The sequence below is a fragment of the Pan troglodytes genome, chromosome 1, assembly GCF_028858775.2.
Source record: "Pan troglodytes isolate AG18354 chromosome 1, NHGRI_mPanTro3-v2.0_pri, whole genome shotgun sequence".
NCBI lineage: Eukaryota > Metazoa > Chordata > Mammalia > Primates > Hominidae > Pan > Pan troglodytes.
The window spans coordinates 42279692-42295888 of NC_072398.2; the positions used below are offsets into that span (position 1 = coordinate 42279692).

Genomic DNA, 16197 nt, shown 5'->3' on the forward strand with positions numbered 1-16197 from the left:
GGAATAACTGCAGAGGTGGAATCAGGCAAGGTCTTGAAGGTCATAGTAAGGAACTTGAGTTGACTCTACATGCCATAGGATATGGTTTGGCTGTATCTCCACCCAAATCTCATCTTGAATTGTAGTTCCCATAATTCCCACATGTCATGGGAGGGACCTGGTGGGAGGTAATTGAATTATGGGAGCAGTTACCCCCATGCTGCTGTTCTCGTAATAGTGGGTGAGTTCTCATGAGATCTGCTGGTTTTATAAGGGGCTTTTCCCTCTTTGCTCAGCACTTCTTCCTGCCACCATATGAAGAAGGACATGTTTGCTTCCACTTCTGCCATGATTGTAAGTTTCCTGAGGCCTCCCCAGCCCTGCAGGACTGTGAGTCAATTAAACCTCTTTCCTTTATAAATTACCCAGTCTTGGGTATGTTTTTATAGCAGTGGGAGAATGAACTAATACCCATAAGAAGCTGTAAAATTATTTTAAGCAAGGAAGTGACATGATCTGGTTTACTAGACCATTGGATGACATGTACAAAATGGCTTAGAAGGGTTGAGAGTGGAAGAGACAGGCAACTTAATAGGCTGTGACAATGGTCCAGATAAAATATGATATTGACTTGGACTAACACGATACCAGATTGATAGTGGAAAGGGGACCAAATTGTAATATATTTCAGAGGTAGAATGATAGGACTGGGTGATAATTTGTACCAACTCTAATTTATCCTTATTGTGATACATTTTTTACTGGTTTGTTCAGGGAGAGTTCCGGGAATTGTATTTTCCGAGTGCATACGTTATGAGTGACAATTTACCTAGGCATAGAATTCTCAGGTCACACAACTTCTTTCCTTCACAGATTAAAATACTTTGTTTCATTGTCTTCTCACATTTAGAGTTATGGAAAATAAATCTGAAGAATGCTTGACTTGTTTTCTCCCTGCCTACTTATTTATTGAGTTTTTGTAGTATTTTAGATGTAAAAGTTCTACCTGAATATATTTCAGAGTAGTAGCTCTTTTCTATCTGCCCAATGTGATGTTATTTAGCCTACCTAGCATTCATCCCCCTTTCTTCTGAAAGTAGCAACCCCATTTTCCTCTGGGAAATGATATTTCCCTTATTTGCAGTCCATATGACTCTAGGTAAAGCTGACCCATCCTCTCATCCCAGGAGTGGGTGTGTGCTGCCGGTGAAATTAAGGCAACAACCCTTCTCAGTTGCATAGATTGATTCAAGGGTGAGTACATGACCCAAGCCAAGCCAATCAAAATCAACGAGGATTAACCCAAGGTTAATGGTACATGTATTAGAACTCTCTTTTCCACTGGGATTGGTAAACTGGGAGAATGTGAGTCTGGAGATACTGAATGTCACCCTACAGGAACAACCCTCCCAAGAATGATGGCAATCCAGAGAAAAGCAAGAGCAGCAGGGATGGATTCCTAGTGAACCCTTGGACTTCATTAAGTGAGCCAGCAAAATTCCTTTTTTGTTTAAGCTGGTTTGAACTGAGCCTGACACGATCCAGACTCCTGATGAATACAGTAAGCGCATTCAGTTTTTAAAATAAGATTTTACTTAAAGCCATTATATTTTCTACATATGGCTTCTGCTCCAAAAGAATCTGTTCATTATCTTTAGGAACTCCTGTTATGTGTAGGTTAGCTCTTTGATATCTGTATTTCACATTTACTCTATTCTTTCATTTTCATTTCTTTATCTTTTGCTTTTGTGTTCTAGGAAATTTATCTTCAGTTTGCCTTTTACTCATTAATTCAGTTTTCTGCAGTGTCCATTTGTAAGCTATGGCTTCCATTTTGGAGTTTAATTCAATAACTGTGTTTTCCAGCCTGATAAAATATTTCTTCCATTTGGATTGTTTCCTTTTTATAATGGCTTGCTCTAGTCACACAGATGTAAATTGTTTTAGCATCTAGCATATGGCATTCTTTGATAAACAGAAAAAAGTGAATGAGGTTATTATTCATTTTTCAGCTCAATGATTTTCCTGAATCTATCATTTAACTCCCCTTAGCCTGCTTTGTCTTTATAGCCTCTACCACCTGGTATATATCTGTATCAAGACCTAGAGCAATGGCTGCACAAGTTGGCACTAAAATCTATTTATTGGACATGTAAACGGATCAGTACAGATGTGTTTTCACTCTTAATTTGCTCAAAGTCCCATTGAGAAGGTAAAACTAGCACAAAAAGGTAAATATTCATCCCAGGCAGCTAACTGAGAGCTATCAGAAACACATACATGACTAATAGCTAAATAAATTGTGCCGATACAGGTGTGTACTCTAGAATCAGAGCCAGGTATGCAGACAGCAGGTGATCATTTAGTGCTTGAATGATCAGAACAGTGTCCACAGAGGATCCAAGGATTGAAAGGAACTTCGAAGAAGGGTATGATTTAGAAAGGAAGGAGTCTGGTGGATTCTTCTAAAGAGCATTTCTCTGGGATTCAGATAATTTCACCCACGCAGTTAGCACCCATTCTATCCTTGAAAGATACAGCTGCTCTTCCTATAAGGTAAGAGAATTTCAGGTTTGAACAGAGAATTTTAGATTGAAAAATTCAAGCCCATTTTCTATTCTTCCACCCGCAAACAAAGGTGCGGAAAGCAGTTGAGGAAACAGGCTGAGGTGAGTTTCCTTGAAGCCTTGCTCTCTTGCATCTCTGTTTGATCCCTGGGTCATTCCCTCAGGCATCTCTGGTCAGAAAGACTTTTAAACCCCAAATCTCATCCTCACTGGGTTTGCATTGTGCCTAGAAAGATGCTGACACCAATAAAACTTGTTGCTTAAAGACACAGCCTATGACTCACACAATGCACACTTTATACACCCTAATTCCTTCCATCTGTAGTAACTTTCAGCTTCTCATTACCTAAATTATTTCAGTGCACTCAACCTGGGGTTTATTGTCATATAGGGAATCAAATGAGGTGCCAGAAACAGATAAAAATCAAGAAAACAACAATTTGAAAAGGTTATCATCGGCATCAGGGAATGTCTGTGTTGGAAAGGATCTCCAGGTTCATTAGCCCCCACTCCCAGCACAGGAACCCTCTTTGTCATGACTCGGACAGATGTTATCCAATTCTGCTTCATGACTTTCAAGACCTGGGTGCCACATTCTGCCGTTGTCATCTGCAAACTTGATAGGCAGGTGAATGTGGCAAGCAACCCATATTTAAATATACCTGAAGCCCTCCTGGAATTTACACAGCTACATCTTTCCCTGTACTGCCCTGCAAGAAGCGTGAGAGAAGAAGCTCTTCTGAGCCTCCTGCCTGTTACAGAGAGCAAGAAAGGGAAGGGAAGAGACAGGGCGAAGAGAGAAAGGATTACTTGATATTGTAGTGTTCAAGCTGGAATAATTTTCCCTCCCACTTTGCTGGAGTGCTTTCCAAGTGCTATTTCCTAGAGCAATGCCAGATTAGTTGTTCCAGAATTCCCAGGGGGCTTTGCACAGAGTCCCAGACCCTGTCCCTGAGAGTTGAATTTCGTACATCTGGGATGAAGCCTGGGCATCTCTATTTGTTAAAGCTTAGGATTATTTTGAAGTGCAGTCAGTTTGAAAGTCACTTTATTAGAGGGCTCTGGACTAGGTCACCCCATTCCTGGTGGTTGAAAAACCTCATTGCAAGCAGATCACTCCTATGTCCTCCAGCAGTTTTCTGTAAGCATGTTTTTGTGTTGCTGAAGCCAGCCCCATCAGCCCCCAGGGGAATAATCCTTTCCTGTTCTCTCCAGCCATGCTCTGTAGGATCACCTGAGGCCTGTGTCTGGGCCTCTTTATCGCAGCACAGTACAAGCATCCAGCTTGTACTCTTTGTTGTGGGCTGGCCAAGATGCTGACAGGAACAAAAATGACTTGTTTTTGAGAGTAAAGATACAAGCTTTGACTCAGATGACGCACACATGTTCATGGAGGGAGACTCTCACATCCGACCTACCTTCTTCCGTCCACAGAGTCACGTTGCTACTCTAACCACATCACTAATTCCGAAAGATGGGGACTCCTACACAGGGCCTCCAGGTCAATGCCTCTGATTAGGGCAGGGAACTGGAAGGCATCCAACCCCAACTTCCTGGCACCCCAAGTTCTCTCAGCAGCAACAGCGAAAGCCCATGGATGTAACTGCATTACAGAAGCCAAGGCCCTCAATGCGTAGACTCTCTGGGGTGCTATTTTAAAAGGCAGACTCTCAAGCCCCACAAAAAGATGTTTTGAAGATTGGAGTGAGGCCAGAAAATCCACCTTTTGAGCAAGCAGGACTAGGGAATTCTGAGTAAGACTAGTATTTGAACTTTACCCATTTGGGACTGAACCTCAAAGGAAAAAAGGGATCTGGAAAAGGAAATGACGTCCCCCCCACCCTTCCAGGGCCACAGCTGCTTCTGTTCTTGAGATATTGGCCAGGCCCCTTATTTCTTTGACATTCCCCTTGCTTTCCTGTCCCCTCGTCTTCCTTAACAGTCCTTCTTATCTGCCAAAAGATAGGTCTTTCTTTAAGGCTAGCAGTTAGCCTTGATTGGGGATCCAGTTCTATACATGTGGGCATAGAGGACAGAGCAAGAAGACAGGACAAGTGAGCAGAACTATACAGGGAAGGGAGGGACAGTGTTGGAAGAGAAGCCCAGGCTTGGAACTTACCCATGGCAAAAAAAAAAGAAAAAAAAAATTGAAAATTTGTACCTTCATTATGTCACCAGGAATTGAAATTAAGTATGACTCACGATTTACCCATGAAGCTCTTTCCCAATTGGTCTGGGTTGTGTCATCAAAAGACCTGAATTTAAGTCATGACTCCATCACTTATTGGCTTCGTGATCTTGGGAAAATTATTGAACTCTCTGACATTTAGTTTCCTTATCTGTAAAATAGGGGTAATCGCTTGATAAAGGTGCTGTTCGTTTTGATGAGATAATATATAAAAATGCTTAGCCCAGGTTTTGGCACATGGAAGGCAGAAAAAAAAACCACCCAGATATTATGAATAATATAATTCTGTCATGTACACCTTTCCTCTCACAACCTACTGACTTACTGTAGGCACCAGGCAACCTGAATTACTAGGTGTTCTCTAGGGCCCCAATAAGCCATGTGTTTTAAAGTCTAATGGAATGGTCTAATCCCATCTCCATCACCAACTCATAAGCTGTGTGACCTTCCTTCCTGGGCCTCTGTTCCCTTCTCTATGGATCAGTGCCAATACATCAAGTTTCTGCAAAGGCCTGGTGCATTCACTGATGCACACAAGGAGCTCAGGACCATGCTCGGAGCCCCCTGTGCTGCAGCCTCCCCTTCCCCTCCTTCCCTGCAAGCTCCCATGTTTGTCCATGCCTTTCTATGGAGGTGCCTTCGTTCAAACTGTTTCTTCCACCCAAATGTCCCTTCCCTTTTTCTGCTCACTGGAGTTCTTCCCAAAGCTGCCTTCATCCTACCTCAATCCCAACAGTCAAGATACCCAGATAATCACCCTTCATTGACAAATAGAGTATGTATTGTGAGTCTGTGATGTGTCAGGCACTGTTGCTCATGACCAGGGATATAGAGATGATTAAGGTCTAGTCCCCAAGAAATTCAGTCTACTTAACATAAGAACATAAGAACAATATGAACATAAGAACAAATAACTGTCCTCCAAGGAAGTGGGGGTAATAATAGAAGTGACTCAAAAGTGCTGGGACAGCACAGAAGAGGGAGCTCTTCGGTCTGACTCAGGTGGGATGGAGAAGCCTTTATAGAGACACAGAACTTTGACTGGAAGGATAAGTGATGTTTGACAGGGAGAGGAGAGGGAGTAGTTTGTCTAAGACTGACCCAGAGCCATAGAGGTCTGAGATAGGCAGGTGGGCCAACAGTGCTGGAGGCTGACCAGGAATGGGGAGGGCACAGAGACAGAGCTGGAAAGAGAAGAGGACCAGGTGCCAATGGCCTTGAGTCTGGCCAGGGAAAGGTCCAGGAAGTTGCCTCCATTCCACCCCCCGCCTCCAGGCACATGAGGACAGTGGAGAGCAGATCTGTCATCTCCAAGGAACATTCCAGAGCAGGAGCAGTCCATGGAAATCCCTCATCTCTAGTCCCACTCATATCATTGGCTAGAAGGCCATGGGCTACAGGCTTGTAATTCAAAAGACACAGGGGTCTGGAGGCAGACATCTGTGGTTGTTTTTTTTTTTTTTAAACTACGAATGGACAACTTTCTTTGATTTCTTAAATTCAATTGCAAAATTTAGAAAATCCCACTCCACTAGGGAGAGAGTGAAAGTTAGAAGATCCAGTGCTTTCTGAGGAAGGTTGCAATTTGGGAGTGACAAATTTCACCAGAATCTCAGCATCCAGCCATCTCGCTCCATGAGCCAGAGGTCAACGACCACAGGCAGGAGTAATGTCTCATCCTAAGGCCTTCTGGAATATGTTTCTGGCCAGAGGTGGTTGGTCTCCAGGCTGTGCCTGGTCCTCATGCCCAGCCAACATCATTGCCTTCCAGACCCCAAGGCAATTGGCAGTGGCTACTTACCCACTGCCTCCCGGACTTAGCACACACAGCCAGGAGGGGCCAGGGCCAATCTCCCCATTCTTTTCCCCATATTTTTTGTGTTCCAGATATACTAAATGTCTCACCTTCCTCCAGACACAGCAGCTCTTTCACAATGCCTAAAATCTTTTTCCAGATAAATGACTTCATCTGGAAGGGCTTGATCACCATCATTCCTGTCTCCTTTCCCCATCCCGGTTCCCTAAACACATGCACACTCACATACTCAACTCCCACTCTCCCTGGCAAACTCCTATTCACCCTTCAAGTTCAGTCATGTGTCACTGTTCTTAGCAAAACCTCCCTTGATCACACCCTCCTCCTCCAGGTGGTAAATCACTCTCTCTTTGGGGTCTTACAGCACTTCTTCCCCAACCCTTAACTAATAATACTGTCATGTTGCACAGCAACATATCAGACCATTCATCTGTGACCTTCCCCCCCACCCCACCACCACTGCCCTGCCCCAGGGAGACAACTCCTCCAGGGCAATGCTGGAGACTTACACATTTCTATCCTTGGCACCCAGCTGAAAGCCTAGTTTAGAGGAAACGGTGTTGACTGATTGATGGTCTTCACCACTACACTGGAAGCTCAATGGGGTATGGACTTTGTCTTGTTCAGTGTTGTGCCCTCAGCAGTCTGGTGTGTAAAAGGCACTCAATAAAAATTGGTTGAATTAATTGCATTTAATCAAGCCTGGACAATTCAGTGAAATGAAACACTTGGCCAAGTTGCTTAAGTTCCTGAAAATTGATTTATCTGAAGATTATCAATGACTTTGGATAATTATTAAATATATCTTTTTTTGTGCAAGCTGTGAAATATATGGAGATAAACAAACTTGCTTATAGATAAGTGGGAGAGGGGATGAGATGTTTATAAAAATAATAGTACACAAGATAGAAAGCAATACATACCAAGAAGAGAAAGTGCTGTGGGTATTCAGGAGAGAGGTCACTTCCTCCATAGGATTGATCAGAGGGTCTTCACAGAGGACAAGCCATTTAACTTGGGACACCATTGATGATGTTTTCCACCCTGACCTTGGTCCACAGGCAGCCATGTGACCCTGGTCTCCTGGCTATAGCTGATTGGAAAGTGGACAACTGACCTAAGCTGATCTGTTAGTCTCTGTCTCCCAGTAATTTGGTCTTGGGACTTTAGAGCACTAGTCAGTCTTGGCTGGTCCGTTGAATTAAAGACTGGTAGCCTCTAGAGCTGTGCAGTTGCAGTCCTCTGCAAACTGCTCAGAGATGCAGAGAAAGCTGCCAAGAAAAGCAGAAAGGAGTGACTACGTGGCCTCAGAGAGCGAGAAGCTGAGTTCTGGCTTTCTGATGACTTCTGCTCCTGGTTCCAGTCCCTCTGTGTCGTGCAGCAGCTTCCATCCCATGGATATTCTGAGACACCCCAGGCTCCTTACAGTAAATTCCCCCTTTTTGCTGCAGCTAGCTGGACTGTACCATTGCAGCTAGCAACCTTGGTGAAGACTTTTGTTGTGTGAAGAAATGGGCCATGACCAGTATGGGAGCTGATGGGGAAGGGGTATGCAGATATGGTTTATTTGTCTGCCTTTCCACCCTACACTCCCTCACTCACCCTCAGCATCTCCAGTATGGTGACCCCCCCTTCTCCCCTAAACCTGGCCAGCAGTCTGGCAATAAGGAACTTTATGACAGACAAAGGCAGTCCTGTCAGTTCATAGGGGTCTGAAAACCCAGTCTTCCAGAGTCTTGAAATAAACTGGATATCTCTGGTCCCAGAGAATGGCTCCACATCCAGGGTCCCTATAGCAGAAATTACTCACCCCATGGAACGGAGCCCCAAAGCACTGGCACACACACATGGATATGTGTGTGCACATGTATGAGTGGTAAGGAACATGCAGATCTGTGCGGAAATGCTCCCTCAGTGCACATTCTTGGACTCCTGTCAGTGTGTGCAAGCACCGCTCTATGGAGAAAATCATAGAGAGTCATCATTACAAAAAGGTACACTCAGCTCCCTCCTTCTGGTGGCTTTGAGGTCGGCAAAAGTGCACACACGGCAACCTCTTTACAAAAATTCAACCCAGCTACTCTGAACCGAATCACACCCTCAATCAAGGCCTGTATTGTGTGGGAGAGCTCCAGGAGGACAGTGGTGTTTCTCAGTGCGTTGTGGGACTCTGACATTTGGTAAATCCGGTCGGGGAAGAGGGTGGCCAGATTTTATGGGGCCCAGAGGCATATATAATGGGAGGGAGAACTGTCTTTTCAAAAAAAAAATGTGTTTATAATTACTTTGGCTGTGGAAAGGACTAATGAAAGTAAGAGATCCTGAAGCTTTTATTAGCGTCACAGGAAATTGACTTGGGGGTGGGAAGGTGGGCGCTTAAAATTAAATCCCACTTTCCTTTGCTCTGTCCTTGTCATTTCTATACAAATTGAAGCCCCCCAAGGACTACAGGTCCACAACAGCACCACTTCCCTTGCAGAGGGGATGCCTGGGCTGTAGTGTGGGCTTGCACACGCCCCCTGCAGGCTAGCGAGGTCAAGACTGGATGGAACAACGGGCCAGGTGAAGAATGTGAACTAGGCAGCTGCAGTGCACTTTGATCGCACCTATGAATGAAGAGCCATTGCACTCCAGCCTGGGCAATATAGTGAGACCCCATCTCAAAAAACATTAAAAGAGGAAATAGGCAGCAAGAGGTCTGGGGAAAGTCATCTGTCCCCATGACCTACAGCAGGTGTGCCATGCTTCCTCCTTCAACTCCACCTCAACACAACCAAACACAGAAGGTGCTGGGCTCTCTGAGAAAGGACTGCCTGTCAGGAGGTCGGTGGCCTGTGAGTCACGGCTCTGCCACTAGCTAGCTCTGAAATCCACTTCTTCTGCCTGTAAAATCAGGGATTAGGCTGGATGACATCTAAGGTTTTTATCTTAACCCTCTTCAGAAATTGCTTCATCTCATAGTCACGTGGAGAAAGAGCCAGAAGTCAATATCCCTGAATGTGGCACTTCCTGCCAACCACGACACCTTCTCCAGACTCCCATCATGTCCCAGGGAGTCCTGATCCATGTGGGGACATAGTCTGAAATGGCCAGCTGCTGTCCTCCTTCGGCCATGGAACCTCTAGGGTTTGTGAGTGATAAGAGTAGGTCTGGAGGAGGCAGCAGGAAATGTCCTTGAGAAAAAAGATCAGGAAAATGATTTTTCCATTTAAAGGGCAATGTTTCAAATAATTTTTTAAGGCAAATGAATGTAGACACCTGCCCATTCCCAATATACAAATTCCCAAACATTTTCTTGTTTTCCAGGAAAAAGAGTAAAGGGCTCAGGATAAGCTACAGTAGCAGAAATGGAGACATTTGCAAGAATACCTGAACTCTCAGAGGTGGGGTATGTGTAAATGGGTGACTGCAGGTCAGTGTGGAAACCCTCTGGTGCCTCTGACGTCCATGTGTCTGCTTAGGAGGATGTACGACATGACCTCCACCTCACCCCACCCTCCGCCATGAATTCCCTTCCTGCCTGAGAATTCTAGAATTCTACACCAGTTGAGCAAGAAAGTACAAAGGAGGACTGACTTGGCAAAATCCCATGGGGCCCTGGTGAAATGAACAGGTTTGGCAATGATTGTGTCACTATGACCCTGGACAAGTGACTTAACTTGACCATGCAAAAGCCAAGGATGTTCACATCCTGTCCCGCAGCAAAGTCTCTACACTGCAGGGAGTGAGCCCTGACCCTTAGAGGCTGACCCCAGCGAAGGAGTCAGGGAAGGTTCTTCTTCCTCCAAGTCTTACCCCAGCCTCAGCACAAGGAGGCTTTGTGATCCGGTTTTCGAGCAATACTTCCCATTTACTGGGCTGTGAACATCCCTGAGTCTGTAGTCCTAGGCTGGACAAAGGGTGAGAATCCAGACAAAGGTCGCAAGGCAGCCATTACTGTCTGGGCCTCCCAGAATGGTGGAGGAAGCTGCCAGACTAATGAAGGTGATATAGAACACATTAAAATACAGTCATGTGTCACTTAACGTTGGGGATATGTTCTGAGAGATGCCTTATTAGGCGGTTTTGTCATTATGCAAACATCATAGAGTGTATTTACACAATAAGATAGGCCATACAGTAAGGCCTATTGCTCCTAGGCTACAAACCTGTACAGCATGATGCTGTACTGAATACTGCAGGCAATTGTAACATGATGGTAGGTTATTTGTGTATCTAAACATAGAAAAGGTATAGTAAAATACAGCATCATAATCTTATGAGACCACCATCATATATGTGGTCCATTATTGACAGAAACACCATTACTTGGTGTATGGCTGTAATCCTACAGGAACTCATGGGGGAAAAACAATGGTAAGTGAAAATTAACATAGTACAAGCCACCGGCCTCATAAAGAATGGAGGATTGTGATGGCTAATTTATGGTCAACCTGACTGAATCACAGGATGTCCAGATGTCTGGTTAAGCATGATTTCTGGGTGTGCCTGTGAGAATGTTTCTGGAAGAGATTAGCATTTGAAGTTGTGGACCGAGTGAAGCAGATTGCCCCTGCCAGTGTAAGTAGGCATGAAGTAGTAAGTCTGATCTACGAAGCGTTCCAGTAGAACAAAAAAGTAGGGGAAAGGAGAATTCCCCTTTTCTGCCTGACTGCTTGGACTGAAACATCCATCTTCTCCTGCCTGGGAGCTTCTGGTTCTTAGGCCTTCAGACCTGAACTAGAATCTAGACCATGGGACTCTCCAACTGGCCTTCGAACTATACCATTGGCATTCCTGGGTCTCCAGCTGCAGACAGGTGATCATGGGGCTTCTCAGCCTCCATAATCACGTGAGCCATACCTTATACCTTATAATAAATCATACACACACACACACACACATATATATATTTATATTGGTTCTATTTCTCTGGAAAATCCTCATACAAAAATGAACTGAATTAATCAAAGAAGGCTTCTTCTTGGGGAAGGTGAGTTTTAAGGCTGTTAATAGAAGGAATAAAAAGAAGGGAGTCTTTGATTCAGACACAACTGATGGAACAAGAGTGGGCTATGGGGGATAACTTGAGGGCAGGCTCTGATCCAGAAGCAGGAAGGTAAACAGTTATCCATGTGTAGTATGCAGAGGCTGTAAGAAGCTCATAGCAAATCGCCCCCAAGTCTTGGGTCTGTCTGCCCATCCATAGAATGAGGAAGAAGGTAGACTAGCTAGTCTCTACAGCTCCTTCCAACTCCAGCATTCTACAGTTCACAATCCTAAAAGTGTGGGAAGGAGTCAAATGGTGAGTTGGCTTGGGTTGAGTAGAAAACAGATGGTCAGTAGGAGAGGAGTAGGCCAGGCTCTTGAGGCATCCAATCTGAGAGTAATTTAAGCATATCTGCTTGGGCTGAGCAAACTCAAACCTCATCCCTGACCAAACACCATCCAGGACTAGTTCTTATAAAGCAGCCTCAGAGCCAAAGGCAACTTGTGTATATGACAGAATACACCCAGCTGGATGCAAAGAGACTGAAATGTTCAAGAAGGTGGGCTTGCTCTAGAAAAGTGCTGCAGCTTCAAGGTGACATATCTGTCCCCTTTCACGACAGACTACTGCCCTCAGACTGTTGTCAGGCTGAACTGTACCAGCCTTGGTGGCCAGGTGTTACTGTACTTCCCAATTCTCCAGCTGGCCCTTGTGTCTGGATCTAGACTGGTCCCTATGCCTAAGCTTTTTGTGTGGAGAATGAAAGGCCCTGAAAGACACCTGGGCCAGAGCATAACAGCCAAGGTTGCTTTAGCTGGCATGGGGAAATGGAGGAAGTGTTTGGGTGATCTGCCAGGCACAAAGCAGTTTTGGGACCCCACATCCTGCCCTGAAGGATGCACTCACTGACCCTTTTCCCTGAGATTCCAATATTTTCCATCCCACAGCACTTTTGCCAATTCACATGAGTGCCATGGGCAGAAATAGGTATGGAAAGTGGGGAGCATAGCAGGATTCCAGCTTGACAAAGCACCGGGCTTGGTACAGGTCACAAAACGTGGTCCAGGGAAATCCCCAAACAGAAGTGCCCCAGATGGTTTCCCCATTACTTTGGGTAACTTTCCATTGCCACACACCCACCCCTACCCACCTCGCAGGTCTCTTCTAAAGAACCTATTGCTCACCTTGTGACTTGTCAGGCATGAGAATCAAAAGAAGCAATGAGCCCAGTTCCTGAACTTGAGAAGCTAAAATCTACGTGAGAAGATGAAACTTACACCCATGCTACAAGTAGGAAGGACCCAACAGGAGGACCCGGGGCCAACCATAGTGTAAGAGCTCAGAGAGGGGGTGTTGACGTGAGCTGGAACAGTGGGAAGAGGCTTCACAAAGGAGGGACACGGGGTCATGGGAATCAGTGAATGTGTGGGAGGCAGGGCAGGAGTCATGGAACAGGTGACAGACAATGAAGTGTAAGATGTGACGGACCGTAGACAGAAATAGAGTGAAATAAACCACCACGTACTGAGTGCCTACTGTATGCCGTGCCAGGAACTTTCCATCTGTTATTTCATTTTATCCTCCCAATAAGAGTGGCAGTTATCTTTATTTCCAAGTTGCAGGTGGGGAAACTGAAAGGTTCATATGAATTTAGAGTTGTTCTGGTGGCCAATGAGAAGTCTCTCCCAGTGACCAAACTGGGGAATAACTTGAAGGTGATGGTGATGAAAAGAGATTGGCCTGGCCATGGTGTCTAAGGTACTAGAGAACATTGCCCATCCACCACCTGAAGAGCCATGACCCAGGAGCACCTAGATGTCTTTGGAACATTAAGTGGTGGTCTCTAACTTAGGGATCTGCCCTCTTGACTCAGGTGCAGTAACGCTAGCCTTAGCCCAGGCTTCCACCCACACCTCCCTGTCCCCACTCTCCTTCCCCTGCTACTCAGCCCCTCTTTCTTGTCAACAGGCACACTCCTCCCTAGCCCTTCGACCAGATGATGCCATTAATCACTACCAACAGTTAAGGAAGCCACCGAGGTGTTATCATAACAAGCACTCGAACTATGACTGTGACTAATCGAGTGGCGTTAGAGGTTCAGAAAGCATTAATAACTATAATAATTATTTTTTTCTGCCTTGTGTTTTTTTCTGTTGTTTGAGGTTCCAGGCATAAAATGGAGGGTGAAAGGAAGGCCCAACCTTTCTGGAGTTGAGAGGATGTGCCATTTTGTTCAGCCTCCCAACCAGCCTTGCAGTGGGCAAGGGGATTGCCTGCTGCAGCCACTTTGACTCTCCGAGCAGCACCTTGACAGAGGTCTGAGTGATGCAGGGTGAGTCAGGCCGGCTGGGGGAATCGGAGGCATTCGACCAGAGTGCGACTGCCAGGCCGCACAGTTGGGGAATCCCTCAAGGGAACCAGGGGCCCATGCTGACCAAATCCAGCCCGTAGGAAAGCCCTGTCTTGCTACATGACCCCTGATTCATGGCTTTCCCCTCCTGGGGCCCAGCTCACATGCTGCCCCTAAAGCAGCCATCACCAGCTGCCTTACATTATTTTTAAAACTGTTACCCCCAAAGTCCTCAGAGAACCAACTCCCTGAGATGAAGAGACTGAAATGTCAGAAGCTATAAAAGTCATCGGCAGAAGTCCCCGTCGGGATTTAGCTCCAGGTATAAACCTCTGAGGATGGGGCTGACCAACCCTGAGGATTGTCAGTGGCTTGCGTGGGTGTCCCACAAGCGCATTCATGCACTCGGATGCAAATCCTTCTAACTCCAATGGATCCTGAAAGCCCTTCATTCCACAGTCATTAAAATGCAAACCATTCTTGGGGCAAGGGAACTAATATTTATTGTGGTACCTTTGTGCCAGGCACCACGAAGTACTTCATTTCAGCTAATTATATGCCAATTAGTTCCACATAGCTCTGTTAAGGGACAGCAGAGTGTGGCCTCTGCAGCCACACTGCCCAGGATTCAATCCTGGTTCTGACACTTATCAGCTGTGTAGGCTTGGATTGGGCACATCACCTCTCTGAACTCAGATTCCTCACCTATAAGATGGGCTTAAGAGAGGTACATACATCTGGCCAGGTATAGTGGCTCACTTCCGTAATCCCAGCACTTTAGGAGGCTGAGGCGGGTGGATCATGAGGTCAGGAGATCGAGACCATCCTGGCCAACATGGTGAAACCCTGTCTCTACTAAAAATACAAAAATTAGCTGGGCGTGGTGGCATGCACCTCTAATCCCAGCTACTCGGGAGGCTGAGGCAGGAGAATCACTTGAACCCAGGAAGCGGAGTTTGCAGTGAGCCAAGATCATGCAATTCCACGCCAGCATGCGCGACAGAGCAAGACTCCATCTCAGAAAAAAAAGGCGGGGTGGGGGGATTGTGAATGTACTTAACCACAAAGGGTCAATCAGAGCATCATGTTTTTGTCATTACACAACTTTTTCTAGGGTGGCCCTGTCAGGGAGCATCCATCATTGCTCATAAATACAGCCTTTAATGGAGGGGCGGAGGGGTATGAGGCCGTGCCAGGTTGGGAAAGGGAAGAAAAAGATGGTTAAGGAATTTAGGTCTGCCCCTGACTCAGGAACACTCAGCAATGTTCACTCAGGAAGTGGGTGGGCAGTTGGTTTGCTTGTATACTATTTCCAGGGTAGACTTTTTATGCTATTCCCCAGGCTTTCTCAGAATCTTGGAACCAAGAGAAGGCATCTCAGACTCAGCCTTCAGAAGCCACAAATATTACCAGGATGGGGCAATTCCAGAGAAGTGGGCATCTGCCCGTGAGTGGCACTGCCCATCTTAAATGTTGGGAAAGGCAGAAGAGATGATAAATCCAACCAGCCTGGGAAGACCCAGGGCCTCCCCACCCACACTTAAATGCACACACACACACACACACACATGCACAGGACCAGGAACGTTCCAATTTACTTAGACACCCTGTCTGGGATATTACCAGTGAAAACTACAAGTCTTTTTCTGGGAGGGTGAGAGGTGCAGTTACAACCTATTTTTAAAAGTGTTCAGTTGGCCAGTTACCTTTAAGAAAACGGGGCTTTTACAGGGGGAGGAGAAAGGAGCCTCTGATGAGGGTGAAGTTCTTGGTGAAGGAAACCACACTGAGGCTTTGAAAGCCAAAACGCTAGTGAGAGGGCACTGGGGCTGGGCATGGGGCACAGGAAGCTTTGGGACTGAGCACAGTGTGCAGAGAGCCAAAGTCAGAACCTAGGGACTGGGCACAGTGGCTCATGCCTGTAATCCCAGCACTTTGGGAGGCCAAGGCGGGCAGATCACTTGAGGCCAGGAGTTCGAGACCAGCCTGGCCAACATGGTGAAACCCCGTCTCTACTAAAAATACAAAAATTAGCTGGGCATGGTGGCCGGCGCCTGTGATCCCAGCTGCTCGGGAGGCTGAGGCAGAAGAACCGCTTGAACCCAGGAGGTGGAGGTTGCAGTGAGCCAAGATCATGCCATTGTACTCCAGCCTGGTCAACAAGACCGAAACTCCATCTAAAAAAAAAAAAAAAAAAAAAAAAACCTAAGGACCTCCTGGTCATACCCAGCAGCAGAGCTGCTGGGAATTTGCCCAGCTCCGTCCTGATAATGAACAAATGACTTTCCAATTAGTCCTCTCTGTCTAACTCTACAGTTGTCCCTTGAA

The 16197-nt window shown here is 46.0% G+C and overlaps 1 protein-coding gene across 4 annotated transcripts in view; it reads right to left on the reverse strand.

Moving 5' to 3' along the window:
- The window catches only part of IL19 (interleukin 19), a 73030-nt gene that overhangs the window by 35986 nt on the left and 20847 nt on the right, over positions 1–16197 (reverse strand). For 2 of the 4 annotated variants that reach the window (XR_010150787.1, XM_063792669.1), the window contains exons 2-4: positions 8361–8506; positions 7474–7821; positions 4749–4885 (exon numbers count right to left, since the gene is read on the reverse strand). The exons of 1 other annotated variant lie outside the window; for it this stretch is intronic. The gene's annotated coding sequence lies outside the window, so the exon portion shown is untranslated. The remainder of the gene's footprint in view (positions 1–4748; positions 4886–7473; positions 7822–8360; positions 8507–16197) is intronic. One more of the 4 variants, XM_063792671.1, reaches the window with a different exon arrangement.